Here is a 6,000-nt window from a genome sequence, read left to right as displayed (position 1 = left end):
CATGTTCGGCCCACTGATGCAAGGAGCAACAGGATTGGCTGGACCACTGGGGAACAGTGATCCCGGGGCCATGGTGCTGAGCAACAAGTTCCCTCCTTGAAGAGAGAGGCTGCTGCCAGTCAGCTGGGAGAGGTTGGTCGTGTGATTGCCAGAGAGGGAGACGGGATACTGCGGGGATAGCTGAGCACTCCCCAGAACCAGTCCAGCTCCCTGGTACTGAAGACTCCCACCCTGCAAGTTGTGCCCCTGACCAATGGCAAGAGCAGGGGCCGATTGGTCGGCGGTGTTGGCGGTATCGCTTAGATGGGAGTTCTCTGGGGGAGGAGCCTCTCCCTGGTTCTCCTGTGGACGCACCTGCTCGCCTTTTTCCTGCGTAGAGGACATGTTTCCATCCTGTTCTTCTTCTCCTCTGTCTTCCTCTTTCTTCTCTTTCGCGGCATCCTCTGTCGATCCTTTGGTCTTGGATCTCTTCGTTTTCTGACCAGACTCATTCGTCCTTCTGTCTTTACTCTTCTTTGAGCCGCTTCTCTCCGAGTGGTGCAGCTCCGTTTTCCTCTTGGGATGGACTTTGCCTTTCCGTAGCGGGTTCAAGTTCAGTTTAACCTTCACGAGCCGACTTGACTGGACTTTAGCTTTATCTCTTTTTCCTCTGTCCTTGTGTCGGGAGCTCCTCGCCTCCTCCTCCCTCTTGTCCTCGCCTCGACTGCTTCCTTGCTCTCGGATTCTCGAACTCTCCAGGTCAAACGTTGCGTTTCTTTGTTCTCTTCTCAACTCTGTGTTCCTCGTCGTGTCAAACTGCTTGTGGTTAACATTCTTCACCCTGTCCTGAGGATGGACGCCTTCCAACCGAGCCGAGTCTCTCTCGTGGGTGTGAATCCTCCCTCGTCTCGGGGTCTGCTCTGGAGGTCTGCTCGTCCTGTGGCAGCTCTCACAGTGCACCGGCTCATGTCCTCGGCTCTTCCCTTCCATCTCAGTCCTGTTGACCTCCCCGATGTCTCTGTTTGCCTGAGCGAAGGCTTCTTTCCGTGGATGTGAGGAAGAGTTGGAGTTGCCACGAGGAAGATGTGTGTTATGTGTGTCCCTGCCTACCATTCCCTCCTCAAGCCTCCTCCTTTCTTCCTCCGTCATCATCCTCATTCTCCTCTTCTCTCTCTCCCTCTCCGTCTCCATCCCTCCATTGGTCCTGTTGGTCCATCTCATCGGGTTCGATCCCGTCCCTCTCTGTGCTTTGGTGCTGCAGTCCGGACACCTGAACTGGCTGTTCTCATCAGTTCTGTACCCAAACTGGCCGCCATGGCCATCTGCCCATGGGTCCAAGGCCACGGCCTCCCTGTCCCAAGGCTGGCTTCTCTGTGCTTGCCAGAAGAGGCCCCTCCTCTTTTCATCAACATCGGGTTGATTGACAGGTTGATTCACCGCCGTGCTGCTTCTCTCTTCTTCGTCTTCTTCTTCTTCCTCTTTCTGTCTTTTACTTTCTTTCAGTTTCTTCCTACGAGACACTTGATAGTTGATCAGGACTCCCAGCAGGGTCAAGCAAACTCCCCCTGAAGAACAGCAGGACGGGGAGGGTCTTTACATTCATCTTTACAGATCTCCTTCCACCTCATATGAATGAAAGCTTAGCAGTGAGAGCGTTTGTTCACAACAAGCATCTAAACCCACAGAGGTATAGCCTCGGGTATCGTTATTGTGTCCCAGCGTCTAACGCCACATGAGCCTTCCCAACAAGGGGTGACACGGAGTTTGCAGTAAGTAGTGAACAGTAGGTGGAGTCAGTTACCGAGCTGGCTAGCTTGCTAATTTCTCACTGTTTAATTGCTAATAACTGTCTGCCCTCCTTCCCTCTGGGAGGAGCTACAGGAACCGTTTATTCCCCTCAGCGGTCCACAGCCTCGACTCTGCACCACGTTGACAGCCCCCCCCCCCCCCCCCCCCATCCCTATCCCCTCCTCCCTTCCATCATCGCCAACCCCTCTCCACACCCTCCCCCAATCACACTGCACCTTAAATGTCTAAATATAATCATTTGCACTTTTGGCTTTTGGTTTGCTGTTTATATATATTTGTACATTTCCACTGTTGACCATATCTGCACTGCATTTTTATGTATTTATTTATTTATGTATGTATGGTATCCTGCTTCTTTGCCCTCTCTGGTCAGATGTAAAACTACATTTCGGTGCCCCAGTGCCTTTACTCTGTGCAATGACAATAAAGTTGAATCTGAATTGGTGGCTCGGTTAGCTCTGTCAACAAGTAAACTAACTAGCCTGTTAGCAGTTAGCAGCCTTGCTAGCCCGCCAACCAGCTCGCTGACAAGTTAAACCGAATAAAATGCAGGTAATGGCCACTAAATAAGACAAAGTTACAGTTTGCAAACTCCTGTTTTATATGTATAAGCCTTTAAAATGTAATTATGTTTTATTTTGTTCAATACATTGCAAATGGGAAATGTGTGTTTGCAATTAAACTCAGTCCAATGCGTTTTTTTCGCTGATATTATTTATAAGCATTTTAAATCTAATTCTCTTTTTCCGTTGAACTAGTTAGTGACATCATGGCACAGCTGAACACATCTAACCATTTCTCCATTGTTTGCGTCTCATTCTCACCGATGAAGCAGATGACTGCGGCGACGGTCAGATCTCGGGCGTAGCGCTGAGGGGGAACGCCGCCTCTCGCCTCGATCCGCAACGTGATGTTCTGATTGGACGGGACACAGTTGGCCTCGGTCAGCTCCAGCACGGTGGTCACGCACACCATCGTACGGCCATTATAGAGGGTCTGAGAGACGTCAGACGAGTCAACTTAGCATTCAAATGACCGAAGCTTGAAATAGGCTTTTATCGACATTCGGGTAGAATCTCTTATTTTTCATTCCAATCATCAAGAATAAAGCAATTACTCCAGTAATTTTCCCGCTCTGTTTTAATTGTCATGTGTCAGTTCCTGAAACATTGGAAGTGTGTCCAGGTTGAAGAAGAAGTAGAAAAAGAACAAGAAGAAGAAGAAAAAGAAAAAGAACAAGAACAAAAGAAGAAGAAGAATAAAAAGAAGAAGAATAAAAAGAAGAAGTAGAAAAAGAACAAGAACAAGAACAAACGAAGAAGAAGGAGAAGAAGAACAAGAACAAAAGAAGAAGAAGGAGAAGAAGAACAAGAACAAAAGAAGAAGGGGAACAAAGAACAAGAAGAAGAACAAGAACAAAAAAAGAAGAAGAAGGAGAAGAAGAAGAAGAGGAAGAAAAGAAGAAGAAGAAGAAGAAGAACAAAAGAAGAAGAGGAGGAAGAAGAAGAGGAAAACCTTTCCGGCTGCAGCGTGAGGCGGTCAGCAGCCGGTCAGCAGCTCCAGGCGTTGAGCTGCAGGTTGAGGAGCGTCAGGGAGGAGAAGGCCAGGAGGTTCCTGGACAGGTCCAGAGTCCACAGCCCCACCAAGCCCCGAAGCTAGGGTCAGAACACTGAATAACTACTGCATCATAGGTCTATAGATATGTAATACTGGACATTAATGGAAACTGAACTTCCAAGAAAGTATGAAAAAAAGCAAAGTGCAAGATAAAAGAATGTATTGAACACATGAAAGAAAATCTACCAACCTGTTGCTATGCAGATGGTGGATGAGGGTTCCGGACAGGTCCAGACTCTCCAGACCTTCCAGGTCCGTCAGAGGAAAGGAATCAGAGCCCAGGCTGGTCAGCAGGTTCCCCTCCAGCTGCAGGCGGCGCAGGGCCCTGCTGCCTCGGATCTGACCAACACAGAGTCCAGGGAAACGGTCCGGACTTCATTCAGATGTGTGTCGTTGTCTCGGCACAGGAAGTACAAACGTAATCATCGTGACGCGTCAATAGGACGATCTCTCATTGGGTGAGGATGACTAACTGCTTCCTCTTCGGCACAGGTGTCAAACACAAGGCCCGCCGGCCGAATCCGGCCCACCGCGTCATTATATTTGGCCCCTGGCGGCTTGAAAGACACGTGATCACCTTTTCTTCAAGAGATTTAAGACAAATATCCTATGCTTTTAATTTGAAGGTTTCAAATTAAATCGATTCATGTTATCATATTAGAGAAATGTTCTTATGTGCGATATTCCTACACTCAAATAAACAATAATCAAATGCAAAGAGAGATATTTAACAATATATTCAGGAGTACTTCATACAGTGTTTCAGTGAAAATGAGTTTGACGCCCCTGCTCCCCGGAGTCCTTGTGACTTCACGTCTCAGAGGGTCCATTGGACCTGGTGGTTCTGATGCCATGGCGCTGCTGATGCCCCGCCCCCTCGTCCTCTCTACCTCCACCTGATGGATCATGGAGGTCTGGATCATGGTCCATGCCTACTACCAACTATTCATACACTCTGTCAGACTCATTGAATATGTTGTAATGACTCCTTCTGGTCACATGACATCTATTTATCATCAGGTCACATGACATCTATTGTTCATCAGGTCACATGACATCTATTTATCATCTGGTCACATGACATCTATTGTTCATCTAGTCACATGACATCTATTGATCATCTGGTCACATGACATCTATTGTTCATCAGGTCACATGACATCTATTTATCATCTGGTCACATGACATCTATTGTTCATCAGGTCACATGACATCTATTGTTCATCTGGTCACATGACATCTATTGTTCATCTGGTCACATGACATCTATTGTTCACCTGGTCACATGACATCTATTGTTCATCTGGTCACATGACATCTATTGTTCATCAGGTCACATGACATCTATTGTTCACCTGGTCACATGACATCTATTGATCATCTGGTCACATGACATCTATTGTTCATCAGGTCACATGACATCTATTGATCATCTGGTCACATGACATCTATTGTTCATCTGGTCACATGACATCTATTGTTCATCTGGTCACATGACATCTATTGTTCATCTGGTCACATGACATCTATTGTTCATCTGGTCACATGACATCTATTGTTCATCTGGTCACATGACATCTATTGTTCATCTGGTCACATGACATCTATTGTTCATCAGGTCACATGACATCTATTGTTCATCTGGTCACATGACATCTATTGTTCATCTGGTCACATGACATCTATTGATCATCTGGTCACATGACATCTATTGTTCATCTGGTCACATGACATCTATTGTTCATCTGGTCACATGACATCTATTGTTCATCTGGTCACATGACATCTATTGTTCATCTGGTCACATGACATCTATTGTTCATCTGGTCACATGACATCTATTGTTCATCTGGTCACATGACATCTATTGTTCATCTGGTCACATGACATCTATTGATCATCTGGTCACATGACATCTATTGTTCATCTGGTCACATGACATCTATTGATCATCTGGTCACATGACATCTATTGATCATCTGGTCACATGACATCTATTGATCATCAGGTCACATGACATCTATTGATCATCTGGTCACATGACATCTATTGATCATCTGGTCACATGACATCTATTGTTCATCTGGTCACATGACATCTATTGTTCATCTGGTCACATGACATCTATTGTTCATCTGGTCACATGACATCTATTGTTCATCTGGTCACATGACATCTATTGTTCATCTGGTCACATGACATCTATTGTTCATCTGGTCACATGACATCTATTGTTCATCTGGTCACATGACATCTATTGTTCATCTGGTCACATGACATCTATTGTTCATCTGGTCACATGACATCTATTGTTCATCAGGTCACATGACATCTATTGTTCATCTGGTCACATGACATCTATTGTTCATCTGGTCACATGACATCTATTGTTCATCTGGTCACATGACATCTATTGTTCATCTGGTCACATGACATCTATTGTTCATCTGGTCACATGACATCTATTGTTCATCTGGTCACATGACATCTATTGTTCATCTGGTCACATGACATCTATTGTTCATCTGGTCACATGACATCTATTGTTCATCTGGTCACATGACATCTATTGTTCATCTGGTCACATGACATCTA

The sequence above is a fragment of the Pseudoliparis swirei genome, chromosome 8 (genome assembly GCF_029220125.1).
Source record: "Pseudoliparis swirei isolate HS2019 ecotype Mariana Trench chromosome 8, NWPU_hadal_v1, whole genome shotgun sequence".
NCBI lineage: Eukaryota > Metazoa > Chordata > Actinopteri > Perciformes > Liparidae > Pseudoliparis > Pseudoliparis swirei.
The sequence above is the reverse complement of the archived record's forward strand: the minus strand, read 5'-3'. Positions refer to the sequence as shown.